Source organism: Vulpes vulpes, chromosome 14, assembly GCF_048418805.1.
Source record: "Vulpes vulpes isolate BD-2025 chromosome 14, VulVul3, whole genome shotgun sequence".
Taxonomy (NCBI): domain Eukaryota; kingdom Metazoa; phylum Chordata; class Mammalia; order Carnivora; family Canidae; genus Vulpes; species Vulpes vulpes.
Window position 1 is genome coordinate 1,991,477 of NC_132793.1, and position 15,430 is coordinate 2,006,906.

The following is a 15,430-nucleotide window of genomic DNA, read 5'->3' on the forward strand; positions in this document are numbered from 1 at the left end:
GATCCGGTCCCAAAAGCCAGTTGCTCAACCACCCTGCACAGTGCGTGGTGCACGGTGACCCGTAACGGAAGTCACAGCAGCGATTGTGCCCGGGATTGCGGAGAAGATGAAACAGCTTGGTGTGTGCGCAGCACGTAGCACGGAGGGCAGGAAGCACGGGACCCGGCTTGGCTACTGGGATCGGGACCAACCGGCCTGCCGCGTGGACGCCCGGTGGAGAGCTCGGCCCTGGGGGAGCGGCGAGGGACAAGTCAGTTCGCTTCTAGTTTAACGCCACTCTGTCACGACGTCGTTTATGAGACCAGCGGTCCGTTGGCCGGGCCTGGGTTTTGCCCCGGGTCCCGCGACGTACACGGGAGATGTCGGGCGCGGCACAGAGTGTGGCTGTCAAGCTGCCGGAGATGCAGAGAAGAGCAGGTCTAGAGCACGCAGGACACCCTTCTCCATCTCCTGACGAGAGGCGACACGTTCGTGAGGCTGGAAGGGGAGGACAGGACATGGACACCCAGAAGAAGCCTCCAGACGAGGAGCTGGGAAGTCCCGATCCCGCGTGGTACAGACACCGAGGGATGATTGCAAGGCAGCGCACAGAAGCACGGCGTGAGCAGAGGCTCTTTTTCCAAACTGACGAACAAAAGACACGCACCTGCCTGACACAGCACCGCTGGACACCCCGATTCCCTGTCTTTGCATCTTTGAACATGAGAGACGCTTCTAGGTCAAGCTGCTCCGAGGACACGGCGTGCATGGAAGGCGAGGGCCACGCTTAGGGTTCTGTGTGCCCCTGCAAGTCCGCACGGTCTTGTAGAGGATGCGCCAGGAACAGAGGACGGCGGCAGGGGAACGGCCGCTGATTTCTACAGTTGTCATAAAAACCCCTTTCCACCCTCAGACTCGGGAAAGCAAGGAGTCAGGGTCACCGAATATCGACGGCGCCCGAGCCCGACTCCTGCTTTTGCCTCTTATCACTCAGTTCTCTGGCTGCCAGTCGGGCCCCACGACACTTTTTTATAGAGTAGGTACTTCTTGTGCTTTAGAACTTATCCTACAATTTAAAATAAATCAGCCCAGTACAATCCTACCACAAGTATAATTCACTCCAACGGAAACAATCGTGGAGCAATCAGCACCGCGGGACGTCTTTTTAGCCGAAGCCACTAGAAGGATCATTCCACGGGGCTCCGCGTGAACTCCAGGCGTTTGTTTATGGAGGCTCTCAACAAACGAGTTAATCTGGAATGTTCTCTTACGAAATTGAAAGTGGCTCTGCTCCATTACAAAAGCATGAGCCCCCGTGACGGCGGCTGGTGTTGCGTGTGTGCCGGGCTCCGTGCAGGGCGCAGTGGGGCGGCTACGGGGAGGAGGGAAGGACTGAGTCTGTCCACGGCTCGGAGGGGCCGGATCGTTCTTGCAAAGGCGGGGTGAGGACGGGCGGCCACGGCCTGCGCAGCCCGGTGACGGCGCCCCTTCCTGTACCCTTCCCTGTCCCCGGGCTACTGAGCGTTGGGGCGGGAGGGGGACGGATGGGCAGCGGCGCTCGGGGTACACAGGAGCTCGGCCGGCGTGTTCAGTGGATCAGGAGCAGCAGCTACACGAGCAGATGCTGTGGCCATGGCTGGGGGTTTGTGAGGCTTTGAATCCAGCTCTGGTGACAAAGTGGACCAGCATGTCGACAGGTGCTCGCGGGGTGAACCTGGTGGCAGGACCCCAGACGTTGGGCCTGGCAGGTGCTGCGTGACGAGAAGTGTGTCCTGTGAGGTTTCGGGCAGGAAGGCCAAGGGGCTGGTACAGGCCGCTGGGTACGGGGCTGCATCTCCTGCCCCCAGCGCCCCCAGGCCCGTTCATGGAGGGAGAAGAGGTTGGGGCACCAGGCAAGACACCATGGGGGAGCCAATCCTGACCCCCCATCCTGTGCCCAACCCCCTTGACCCCCCGCCACCCCACGTCGGGCCCCCCGACCCCCAGCCGCTCCGTGTCTGTGGCTCCCAGCAAGGGAGGTAGGAGCGGGGACAAGTCTGCAGACCCGGCAGGTGCAGGCCGTGCTCACAGGGACCCTGAGCACTCGCCCTGGGGGTGGCAGGTGTCCTGCCCGACCCCATGCCTCCACTGCAGCCAGCCCTTCCTGATCCCCCGATGCTGGCACCCCGATACCCAGCGCCCCGTGGGCGATGCAGCCCACGCTCCTCTGTGCCCGGCCTCTCTCCCAGCTCCAGCATCTGTGTGACCCCCCGGGGACCCTGCAGGGACCTCGATGTCCCCGGCCCCATGATGCACCATCCGTCCTGCCCGATTCCCCATCCTTGCACACACTGCTGCCCAGCAAGCAGCACCGGCCGGGGCGTCTCCCCGGATCCACCACAGGAGGGGGTGACTCTCTCCAAATGCGCCTCAAGCCCACCCCACCCCGGCTCCCCATTAGTCCGATCCTCCCCGATCCAAGCACTGAGATGCTCCGGGGAATAAACATTTATCTCAGAAAGCAGATCTCTACAGAGAGGGAGCCCCGTCCGGTACCGACTTCCAGCGACGGCCGGAGCCGCGACGCTGGCACGTGACGCCAGAGCCACACACTCGTCGGGCAGCGCGCGTTCTTGCCTGGGACCCCGGGACGGTGTCGTCCTCCCGCCCGGTGGGCACTGACCCCTCAGCCCCTCGGTGCTCACAAGCCCGACCACGGCTGTCAAGCTGCGGGGCCCGAGCACCTGCCTGTGTCACGGCCCACACTTCCGGGGCGCCTGAGGTTCACGGCAGGATCCGGGTGGCCCCACGGGGCAAAACCCCGCAGGGGGGACCTGGGGAGCTCAGCGGTTGAGCATCTGCCTCTGGCTCAGGGTGAGACCCCGGGGTCCTGGGATCGAGTCCTCCCTGCATGGAGCCTGCTTCTCCCTCTACCTGTGTCTCTGCCTCTCTCTGTGTCTCTCAGGAATAAATAAATAAAATATCTTTAAAACCCCAGCAGAATCAGACATTCTGCCTTTAGGGAAGTCTCTTTGTGTGTTTATGGATTTCTCCAGTCCACCATATCTCAGACATGAAGGAAAAAGAAAAGCATTGCTCACCCGTGGAGGCGAACGCTGCCCACTTCTGTCCTTACTTGTCGGATGGCCTATCCCGGCTCCCTGGCACTCCAAACCCGTGAAGATCATTATTTAAGCGTGTGAGTGGTGCATACGTTGGTTTGTTGGTCTCGGCTCAGAGGGAGGGAGGTGTAGGAGGGGAAACGCGTGCTGGCTGCCTGTGTCGGGGAGAACCGGGAGGAGCGTGGGGACCAGGACTCGAGTGACGTGATGCAGCGTCCGCTCCCAGCGGCCCAGCTGGCAGGAGGCTGGGTGTCGGCTGAAACACGTCCCGGGCACCGAGGCCCGGACAGTTGTCTGGCCGCCAGCGGGGCAGGAGTGCGCAGCCGGTGCTAGTTCATGCCAGTCCCTCTGCCCTTTGCAGGGGCAGGAGCATCCCTGATTATCGCTGCGAGGACGCTTGATGGAGGCCACGGGGAGGCCCATGGCCCTGCCGCCAGCACCCTGGATGTCCCCAGGCGCCCACCTGGCCCGTGTCTGGCAGCCCGCCGTGGAGATCTCCCTCAGTGCAGCCGCTCTGCAAAGCCTGGGGTCTGTCTCCGGCAGCTGCACGTCCCCAGGACCTAACACCACCCTGGCCAGGTGGCCGGGCCCAGTGCCCGTTTGCCGCCCAGATCCCTAAATCTACATCACCTGCAACCCCCTTTCAGGGCGTGCAATATTCTGGGAGACAGTGTGGTGCTGGGACCCAGCAGAGCCCCCCGGAATCCAGCCTGGAGGGACGTGTCGGAGCATGGAGAGTAGTGCACCAGTCGGGCAGGCCTCCCTGCCACCCTATCGTGACATTAAAAAAAGTAAATTGAATACAATTGTCTATCAGGGAGATGCGTGGAAGCCCGAGGCCGCCAACCACATCCCACCGCGGAGCAGGGGTGCTGACTTCCGTTCTGAAGAGCCCGGCTCCTCTGCCAACATCACCAAAACGAAGCCCGTGTGCCAGTTCATTTGGAGAATGGAGTCGGCTGGCGGGAGGGGTCGGCCTTCCTGCTTCTCAGCAGGACCTGCCGCACGGCCAACGTCCCCAAAGCACACGTGCTCCCCAGCAGGGCTTTCTTCTCAGCCCCGGGGAGGCTCGGACAGCTTCACGCTCCCATTTTGTGACACCTGCTCTGAAAACAGGATAAAAACACTCATGGGGAGGCAGGTGGGCGAGTGCTCAGGGCGGGCTCCACACACTTAGGCCACGGGTTCAAACCCCGCCGTGTGACTCGGCGAGTCACTTTGCCCCTCTCTGTGCTTCAGGGGAAGGGGACCATTCCAGCTCCCGCACCGCGGAGCCTCAGGGATCTGACGAGAAGGGACGCTCACGGGCCCAGGACGCCCGCCGGGGCCGGCTCGCTCCGCACACGCAGCCTTCCAAAGCTCGGTCCTGTTACGGGCAAAGCTGCTCTGGCTCTTGGGCCGCTTATCGCCCAGTCCTGGTGATAAAAGGAACAAGAGCCAGAGGTTGCAGAGGTTGCTACGTGTCTGAGGTGGCAAATGAGCAGAGACCAGGGGTACGGATGCGGAGGTGGGCAGGATGGAGAAATGAGGATGTGCTCCCGGCCGGGGAACACTCAGAACGTGGGAGGTGCCCTGTGCTCTTCGAAGGCCTCGTGGAGAAGCTGGGAGTGGAAGCAGGTCTTCAAGAATTGGGAGACTCAGGAAAGACAAAAGTGTACAATTTTGAAGAGTATTGGGGCAAAAGAGAAAACTGTGGAAATGAACATGGCACGATGGCACCTTTTTCCTCTAGGGGAGGATACAAACGGGGGCCCGGTGGGTGGCAAGTCTGGAGAGGCCAAGCAAGCTTGGGCTCTGGGACCCCGAGTGTGGTCAGGTACCTGGCCCCGTGTCCCAGAGGCCAGGAGGACCCACAGGGAAGGGCAAGGTGAAGGTCGTGATTTAGGAAAAATGTGTCTGCAGCATAGAAGGAAAAGCATCGGAAGCAGGTCTGGAACAAGGAGGAGGCCAGGGGAGGGACGCACCTGAGTGTGGTCAGCCATGGGGTGAGCAGGGCACCAGAAAGACTGGGAAGGCCAAGTGGGTAGGACGTGGTGGGACAAGGCCAGGATGCAGACGTTTTGATCTGCTTGGTTTGCTCCACAGGATACCTGTGGGCCAGAAATCTGGATGGGCCTTGGGCAAGTCTCGCCTGGGGTCAGCTGAGAAGCCACCAGGCACCTGGCTGCTGGGTGGAACGTACCCATTGGTGGGCTGCCCAGGTTCTCCTTCCCCAGGCCTCCACCCAGCACGGGCTCACATCCTGAGCTTAGGTCCTGACCCCAGCCAAAGAGACCCGGCTCCCAGGCACAGCGCACACCTCTGCTCCTGGCACATGCACCAACATCCCGTGAGCTAAAGCAGGTCACCTGGCCGAGGCCGGCCCCTGGAAGGAGCACCATCACTGTCACACCCAGGGGTATGTGCAGAGTGTGAGGACTCTTGGGGGCAGAGGTAAGGACAGGCGTGGACAATGCCCATGGCCTTGAGGTTGTATGGTTAGAGCAGATCAGATTAGATTAGAGGAGTCTGGTGGAAAAGTCACAAATGCAGTGGGCCTGGCTTCAGCTACAATGTCACATCTGGGCGTCCCCCCTCAGGTACAGCTGGGTCCAGGCACAGAACTAATCCAAGATCAAGGTCTCACTCTTCGGCTCTCAGCTCTGCCTTCCTCGGCCTAAGCTTGGAGCCCTGTTACCTTGCTACCTGGCTGACCCCCAGCAGTGGGCTGAGGAGACCCAGAAGAAAGAAGGCCTCTCTCTCCTACAAGTTTATGGCAGCAGGAAGGAGTGCTTTGGACCAGCTCCATGTCCGGGCTGACGGACACGGGTTCAGATCCCAGCCCCACCATTCCCTAGTGGTTGAAGCTCTGTGCCTCAGTTTCTTTATCTGTAAAATGCCAGACATAGCATGACCTGTCTCATGGGTGGACATGGGGACAGTGTCTGACACAGGATAAGTGCTGCATTGGTGCTACTGCCGTTGGCGTCCTCACATCAAGCATGTGGGCAACGGTCCATCCCTACAGGGAGAGATGTCAGGGCAATGAACACACTGATTGGCCGGCTCCAGGTCACACGACATACCCCCCCCCCCCCAAGGTGGGAGGCAGCTGAGCAACGTCTAGGCCCTGCCAGCAGAAGGGCGGGTTGAACCTGAGAGGCCCCCAGGGAGCAGAGCTTGGGCCTGGCGGAGAAATCAGCCACGACACCCCTCCCGCCGCCGAACGCACAGAAGCAGCTCTGACTGCAATCTGTGCCGATGAAATGGGGCGATTGTTTTCATAAGCAGCTCCATATGAATAAAAGAAATACAAACTGGGGACAGACAGATACACATATTTCGGAAAATGTTGGTTCGTGGGCACGTCGGCATCATCCCGTTGCCAGATCTCTGATGACACCTGGCACGTCCGGGGCCCTGCAGAACCACTGCTCGGTTATTCTGCACCTTGCAGAGAACTCACGCCACCGGAACGAGCAGCGGCTCTGGAGCCGAAGGAGAGCAGAACCCCCGCGTGCTGGCTCTCAGGAGCAGCAGGCACATTTTCTAGGAAGGTGAAGCCGCAGGCCTCTTGCTTGGGCCCAGCTTAGCTGAACCTCGAGAGGAAGAGGGGAGAGAAACAAAGCCCTCGTAGAGGAGAAACAGAAAGTCCATGGATATGTATGGAACTGAGAAAAAATATCATATGGGATGTCTCATAAGTAAACATTTGGAAGAATTTTACTGTATTTGAAAACCATTTGCTGAAGCGGTTTGGTTCCTGGGGAAAAAAAAACTTCACATATTCTGATGCTTTGATACACAGAGAAGGACAAAGAGCTGGAATGAGAGACAGAGAGAGCCCTCTTTTACGTTGTTTCTGCATTTTAACACCAAACTAGTGCTCCACGCAGGGTCTGGGCTTGCGGGGAGGGAGACACGCCTCTGGAGGGAAGTCACTGTTTTCCCCCAGGCCCTGCAGGCCCCCCGGAGAGGTCTGTGCTCGAATCCGCCTCTGTGAGTGTGCAGATGACAGAGGGGGGTTGAAGAGATGCATTCTCCGTAGACACGTGGGACAAAGGTGGGGACGTGGGGACGTGACAACAAGCACCGGGTTGCACCCTGCAGTGTTTCCAGACCCATGGAATGCTAAGGGCTTTGTACCCATGTACAAGCCCTGACATGTGGGGCCGCCGTGGGTACTGCAGGGTGTTAGCAGCTTCCCTCACCCTGGGGATCCCGCAGCATGCTGCCTCCTGCCTGAGCGGTGATGGTGAACGCCTCCTGACTATGCCCAGTGCTACCAGGGCACATTTCCGTGCAGGGAGGCCAGGGCAGAAGGGATTCAGGCTGCCATCAAGTGACTGGGGTTCTAGACTGAGGACGGGTGCAGCCCCGTTGTGGGAACCAGGCTGAGCCCAAGGGTGCCCTGGGCTGAGATGGGGTGAGGGTGTCAGCGGGGAAGGAGCTTAAAGTAATAAGGTGCAATATACACACAAGAGAGAGACGTAGAGGTGTGTGGAGGGGCTTCCTTCAGTCTTGGGCTGAACATGATCAGAGAACGCATGTGAGAAACCACCCTCGTCTAGCAGGACCCCCTGAAGGCCTCAGGGGAACTCACCTAGGGCTGGAAATGTTTGTGTCCGCACCAGGGGGGACAGGCTTCATCATTCATGGTGCACTGACCAGATAACTCAAAACAATCAAATGAAAACTGCCTCAGTAGTGGGACACACTTACACACTCAGCCCCCAGGCTGAACACTGCCCTGGTCCTCCTTCACTGAAACTGAAGAGTGAGATTCAAATGGATCAAACTGTTGCCAACTCACTTACCTGGGTCCTAGAACAAAGATCAAGAATATCTTGATGCAAACTTGCCTACACACACGGAAACAAAATTCGCAGCATCTGGCATCTCATAAAAAATACCAGGCACACAAAGATGCAGAGAAATGTGACCCATAATGAAAAATAGTGATTGATTAAAAAAAAGATCAGAAGGAGAGAATTAGCCGGCAAGGACAGTAGGGAGGTATTACAGCTCTATTCCACACATTCGCAGGGGCGGGGAAGCAGCAGCGTGTCCTGCATCACACTTCCACAGGTGAAAGCCACAGAGTCTGAGATGGGGAGTGCACGGGGCCTGGTAGCAGACCAGACATCGCAGGGGGAAGGAAACCATCAAACTCGCAGACACCCTGACAGGAAGCATCCAGACGAAAATACACAGAAGAAATAATTTAAAAGAACAAAGCATTAGTGAGTTGTTGGATGCCTTGAAGCAGCTCGTTAGATACGTCATTAGAACTTCCACAGGAGATGGGGGCAGGGGAGCAAAAGTATTTGAAGAAATAATGACTGGAATTTTCCAAGTCTGACGAAAACTATAAATCCGAAGACTCGACAAAAGAACCCCAAACAAGAGACACTTCAAGAAAGCCAGGCTAGGGATCCCTGGGTGGCGCAGCGGTTTGGCGCCTGCCTTTGGCCCAGGGCGCGATCCTGGAGACCCGGGATCGAATCCCACGTCGGGCTCCCAGTGCATGGAGCCTGCTTCTCCCTCTGCCTATGTCTCTGCCTCTCTCTCTCTCTCTGTGACTATCATAAATAAATAAAAGTTAACAAAAAAATTAAAAAAAAAAGATTTAAAAAAAAAAAGAAAGCCAGGCCAACACAGTTTATGATCAAACTGGTTAAAACCAATGATACGAAGAAAATCTTAAAAGCAGCCAGAGCTGGGAGGGGTGGGGGTTTCCACGACCTACGGATGAACAAAGATAAGGGGGGCAGTGGATTTCGTCTGAGAAATGATACAAGCCAGAAAACCCTTGCAACGTATATTTAAAATAAGTGAAAGACAAAACAAACTAAAACCCCCAAGCCCTCAAACCCAGAATTCTATACCCAGCAAAACTATCCCTTAAGAGGGGAAAAAAAAAATATCCAGCAAAATAAAATCTTTCTCAAGAATACAAAAGCTGAAGAGAATTCATCACCAGTGGAGCTGCCCCGTCAGGCCTGTGAGAGATCATCCAGGCAGGAGAATGCCAGCAGGTGGAAGTCTGGTCCTACGCAAGGGAATCGCAAGCTCCAGAGACGGCCGCCAGCAGAGAACGCTCTGCTCGGCTCAGCTCTGTGAAGCGTAAAGGAATCGCAGGTAATCTCCGTCACACATGCATCGCATCTCAGAGGTCGTTTGCCTCCCTGCCTGCTACGTTCTGGTCTTTGACCCCCCGATGGAGGAAAGTAATGTGTATTCATTTTGTCCCCTCAGGACATACAGGGTACCTAGCATGCAACAAGCACTTAATACACGCTGGATGCATTAATGTACGCTTGTTATAGGGCTACGTGTACCTTCTGCGGCACCACGGTAAGTTGTGTCACACCTGGGTCATCTGCTGGATGGCAACCAGATGCAGCCCTGGGTACTCATCAGTCATATTGCCATGGGTCCAATGCATGTGTCCCCCACGCATGCTGAAGCCCTAACCACCCCTGTGATCTGGGCCTTTGGGAGGTGATGAGGGGTAGAGGAGTCACGAGGGTGGAGGCCCCATGATGGGGTTAGCGTCCTCAGCAGAACGGGAAGAGACGCCGGAACAGGAAGAGACACTTGAGCTTCTCGTGTCCGCCGAGTGAGGACGCGGCCAGAAGGTGGCCACCTGCAAGCCGGGAGGACAGCCCTCACCAGCCGCGGTCTCGGGCTCCCCACCCCCGGAACTGTGAGGCGTGACTGTCTGTTATCGGAGCCCCAGGCTGTGCTAGCAGCTCAAACACACTCTGACACGCGGAAAGGGAGGTCTGCTCTTGGGAATGCAAATTAGGTCACACTTGAAACACAGCAGAGTCCTCACTGCTCCCGTGTGCCCGCCTGCACCTGTCCCCAAACCAGGGGGCCACTCGGGCACTGGTTTTGCAGATGGACACTCAGGCCTGGCCTGGCTTGGATGCCTCGACTTTCCCGTCCCAGCACAGACTGCAGCTGCTGGCGCCCTGTCCCCTCCCAGCTGCACCTCTGGGCACCTGGGTGCTCGCGGTCCAGTAGGGTGGGCAGCATCTGGGACCCCGGAGCTCTGGGCGAGCCTCCCTGTTGTCTGGGGCGCCAGTTACAGTTCCCGATTTAGAGGCATATTTTTGTACTCAGAACAGCCACGATCCCTGCCAATAGACGGAAGGAAATGTCACTGCTCGCACAATTACAGACAGCTTCGGCTCCTCATCTTACAGAAGTTCTATTTACATCCCATAAACGATGTTGGTGTTTTATTTTAAACAACGAAAGCTCTGTGTCTGTGTGTAAGGTGGGAGAGAGGAATTATTTCCCAGTCCACGGAACCTTCTACAGGGTGGAAGGGTTCTGTTGGAGAGGACGACCCTTTAAAGCCTCCGCCCAGCAGCAGGCTCCAGGAGGGGGTCACCCTTCCTTGGGGGGTGTGGGGGACACGTAGTCTTCGTGGGGAGCAGTGGGCTGGACAGGGTGGGGAGCACTGCTCCTGGCAGGGTGGGCCTGGGGAGAGCCGAGCCTCCCTCCGGCCTGTTCAGGTCTGTGGTTCGTTGTGTGTGAACCGCAGGGTCACTCGGGACCCGCCGGGAAACCACGCGGGGTTCAAGGGCAGAGTCGCAGTGTGAGCACCAGTGTCTGCAGGTCTCTCTCCAAGTTCACCCCCAAAGTGGTAAACTGCTTACAGAAGACTAGGTGAGGGCCAACTTGGAGAAGGGCTAAACTTGAAATCCTTTTTTTTCTTTTTAATAGGGCATTTTTTTAAAAAAGATTTTACTTACTTATTCATGAGAGACACAGAGAAAGGCAGAGACACAGGCAGAGGGAGAAGCAGGCTCCATGCGGGGAGCCCGATGTGGGACTCGATCCTGGGACCCTGGGATCACGCCCTGAGCGGGTGCTCAACTGCTGAGCCACCCAGGTGTCCCTATTAAAAATAATAGGGCATTTTTAAAAAGCAGCTGTAGGTTCACAGCAAAATTGAGGGGAAGGTGCAGAGATTCCCTGCACGCCTGCCGCCCTACACGCACACACACCTCCCTGCTGCCAACACCCTGCCCAAGCCGAGCATTTGCCACAATCCATGAAGCTACGTGGACACGTCCTCACCGCCCCAAATCCACAGTCTACCTTCAGTTCACTCTCGGTGCTGCGCATCCTACGGGGTTGGACAAACGGACAGCGATGCGATCCGCCCACAGAGCGCCACCCCGCTAGATCCCCGGCCCTAGAAGTTCCGTGCCACCCCCCGGGCAGCCACTGATCTGTTCCCGGCTCTGTCATTTTGCCTTTTCCAGAAAGTCATATGGTTGGAATCGCACAGTGTGTAGCCTTTCCAGACTGGCTTCTTTCACTTAGTGATTTGAATTTAAGTTTCCCCCACGCCTTTTTATGGCTCGATAGCTCATTTCTTGTTGCCGCTGAACGGTGCTGCACGGTCTGGATGGGCCGGCTGGTCTATCCACCCCCTACTGGGGGGACACCCTGCTTGCTTCCAAGTTTTGACGATTATGGATAAAGCTGCTGCAAACATCAGTGCGCAGGCTTTGTGCGGCGGACACTAAGTTTTCAACCTCCTCTGGGTAAATACCAGGAAGCGAGATTGCCGGAAATCCTGTTTCTATAGTCGAAACGTCCTCCGAGCGGAAGAGCATCGAACGGAACTATTGACCAAAGACGTCTGCACCGCGTCACTCCTCCCGAGCCAGCAGGGAGAACAAGGGACCTCGGGGGCGTCCCGTCCACCAGAGCCTTCCGCGGGGACAGGGGCGTTATGCACGTGCCCTGAGTGGTCCCGCAGCCCCAGCCACGCATGTGCACGGAGCACCGGAAACGTGACTAAGGCACCAACGGTTTCCTTGTGTTTGAGTTTAGTTCACTTAAATTCCCACGTCTCCACGTGGCTACGGACACAGGGGAGGTCAGGTGTGCTGGGGGTCACCCGGCATCAGGTGTGGATCTGTCTCCGGAGACTCCCGCTCCTGAGCACTTTGGCTGTCACAGGGGCCTCCTCGCCATTGGCCCCAGGACAGAGCGGGTTCCCCCACCCTCCGAACACGCTCCTTGCCCCTCTGTCCTCTGTCCCTGTGTCCTGCATCTCTGACCCACGCTCTGGCCTCCACCTCCCTGACCTCCACTCTGGCCTCCATCTCCCGACCCCTGCTCCGGCCTCTGTCCCCCTGACCTTCGCTCTATCCTCCATCCCCCCGACCCATGCTCTGGTCTCCATCCCCCAAACCCTCTCTTTGACCTCCATCCCTCCAACCCCTGCTCTGGCCTCTGTCCCTCTGACCCACACTCACCCCTTCCCAGCGCCAAGCACAGCCCCCATGTCCCTGGCACTGCTCCCCCAGACCACCGTCGTCTTGTCTCCTCTCCCTCCCTCTACTCAACCCCGTGGAGCCTGGCCCAGGTCCCCATCATCAGAGTGAAGCCAGATTCTTACTGTTCCTCCGTGCTGCGTCTGCCCGTCTGCCCTGTGGCCTCACCCTGCCCCCTTGCCCTGGACAGTTGTGCAAAGACCTGCCCCTGCGAGCACTGGTCAGACTGCTGGCCCACCTGCCTCGGCCAGTGGGAGGAGGCGTGGGGGCAGCAGCCAGGACACCTCTCCCCTTCCTCGGGCCCCCAGGCTGCCCAGCCCTGGGCCCTGTCCTCCTGCTGAGAACAGGTGCGTCTTCCACCTTCATGCATCTCTGGCTGGACCCCGGCTTCCTTGGTGCCGCTCAGGTCTCCCAACACCTGAGCCCAAGTTCCGCACTAACCACCTACAAGGAGGGCCCCGTGGTGCTGCGACCTCAGCTGAGCTGAGCCCATGACCTCATCTCAGTGGCCTGAGGTCCCGTCCGTGCCAGGGGGCAGAGCAAGGTCCCGTCTGTGCCAGTGCACAGACCTGATCTGTCCCCAGCTGCATCTCCTCAACCACGTCCTGAAATCTTGTTTTGCTTTGGAAAAGCTTCCAAATACACACAGCAGTTGAAATTCCCCAGTCGGCCTCCCCAGCCCAGCGCCTCATTGGAGCCCTCACTGCGCGGAGCCCCGCGGGGTGGGGTTTAGGCAGGGCTGGTGGCTGCTGGGTGGGGTGAGAGTGGCCGCCAGTGTCTGCGTCTCCCTGGCCGAGGACATGACCCGAGCCTCCGCTCTGCCCGCTGTGCAGAGGGTCGGTACGGAACCCGGCCTGCGGCCCTGCTGCGGGGGTAAGACGCACACGTGTACACACGTGTGTAGTGTGTCTATGCCCAGGGACACCCGGACGCACCTGCATGCTTGGGATGCTTGTTTGGGACACACACATGGTCGCTCCATCTCCGTCTCTGTCCTCCCCAGGGTGGGGGCCAGTGCTCAGCTCCCCGCTCCCCCGGGACTTTCATAGCCCAGGACTCGACACGGGGCTGAAATCTGTGAAGTGTGTGGAACAGGAGAACTCGAGGAAACCCCAACAAAATGCTAAAACCCAGCCGTCGCTGAGTCCTTGTTCTCGTGGCGACACCACCAGGACCGCTCCCGCCCTGAGGACGCGTGCAGTGCCTGCGCCGATGCTCCCGATACCTGCGAGCCTGTCCTGGGCCACGACACTCAGGGGCAAAGGCGAACCGTGCTGCCGGGGAACGAAGGCTTCTTGCAAAGTCACCAAACTAACATATTGCAATTCTGTCTCGTGGTGGCGTTTGATGGTCATCTGCCGTACGACCAGCGCGCAAACACGTCTAGCCGGTCAGGAAAGCAGGGGTGAGTGAGGTTTACGGTGAGGCGGGGGCTTCAGGGGAGAGAAAGGAAGGGGTGGGGAGGAGAGGGAGGAGGAGGGAGGGAGACAGAAGGGGAGGATGGGAGGGGCCGGGGGCAGGCCCCTGAGGGCACAGATTGGAAGCGTGTTTCTGCACAGTCATTTAGGTGGAGCAGGATTTCAGCTTTCCGACGTGGGTGCCTGGGGGCGTGGGGGTCGGGGGGCAGCTGGGGCAGGTGCATGGGAGTCAGGGGAGCTGGGGTAGGTCCCTGGGTGCCCAAGGACATGGGAGTCAGGGGAGCCAGGGCAGGTGCATGTGCCTGGGTGTGGGAGTTGGGGGAGTTGGGGGAGCTGGGGTGGGTGTGGGTGCCTGGGTGTAGGAGTCAGGGGAGCCGGGGCAGGTGCATGGATGCCTGAGGGCATGGGAGGCATGGGAGTCGGGGGAGCCGGGGCGGGTGTGTGGGTGCCCCAGGGCGTGGGAGTCGGGGGAGCCGGGGCAGGTCTCATGCACCCTGGGGTGCAGCTGGCCTTCCCTGCAGGTCGCCAGTCAGCAGGCCCCACGTTCTCACTCGCACGGCCCGATCACACACGCATGTCCCCAGCTCTGCGAGCCTCCAGCTGCTTCGTCCACTGCAGGCCCCACAACTAAAGCCCCTCGGTGATGACGCAGGCTTCCCCTCCCCCGAAGGCATCGCCCAGGAAAGGTGACCAGAGACCTGCTCGTGCAGCACGGGCCTTGGGTGTCTGATATTTCAGAGGTTCAGGCAACATGTCACGTTTGGAACCAGGGTCCTACGCTGGCAACGAGGGCCCCTGCGCTGACACCCGGACCCCGCGGCCTGCACTCCTGGCGGGATGCTCTGCAGGGCTCAGTGATACCATAAAACCTCGTCCGAGGCAGAAACAACAGAGGCTCTAGAGTATTTGCTGGAAGCTTCTGCCACAGCAGGAATTTTCTTAATAGAACATATAAAAATGCCCCAGGCAGTATCAAAAGAAAAAAAAAAGCAAAAAAGAAGAAAGAGAGGATATTTCCAGAAAAAAGAATGTTGGAAGTAATCATAATTATGTCTTAAAGAGAGGGTTTGATTGCTTCACCCACGTCACCCGGGGCACAGTGGTTATGAAACTCCTCTCCCTCTGCATCTTAGGTACCGGAGGCTTCTGAATAATCTAGAAAATCTTGCGGCATCTCTCCCACTGCGGGACCCGAGGACACCTTGCAGCCCTAAGGCGCTGCACTTTTTTCGTGTCCAGGAACACCCACGATAACGTGCTGCTCCGCGACACAGGAGCACCTCGCCGGGAGGATGTTTCCTGAAGATCCAGGAGGTGGAGGAAACTGGAAACAACCCCCCGCCCCCAGCCCAGGACCCTCCGCAGAGCAGCCTGGATCTCAACCGGGATCCCCAGCGTCCAATACTTGGCGGCGCTTCTGGCAGCAGAATCCACGGGGCACAGCGTGAAAACACCACCCGGCCTACAGGGGACCAGGGGCCAACAACGGGACACGGGGTGCGGCCACGCCCTCAGAGCTGGTCACCGGCTCAACATTCTGCTTATGAATCAAGTTACGGGGCCCACCGGTCCAAACGTGAGCTCCTAAAATAGGTTATTTCTGGAAATAAAGACCCTGGAATGGAGAAAATGTGCCGGCAGAGAT

The 15,430-nt window shown here is 58.3% G+C and overlaps 1 protein-coding gene across 4 annotated transcripts in view; it reads right to left on the reverse strand.

Annotated features, from left to right (window-relative positions):
- The window catches only part of CDH4 (cadherin 4), a 507,046-nt gene that overhangs the window by 322,935 nt on the left and 168,681 nt on the right, over positions 1-15,430 (reverse strand). Inside the window, exon 1 of one of the 4 annotated variants that reach the window (XM_026015148.2) lies at positions 3,060-3,239. The exons of the other annotated variants lie outside the window; for them this stretch is intronic. The gene's annotated coding sequence lies outside the window, so the exon portion shown is untranslated. Of the gene's footprint in view, positions 1-3,059; positions 3,240-15,430 lie in introns of those variants that run through there. 4 annotated transcript variants of the gene reach the window in all.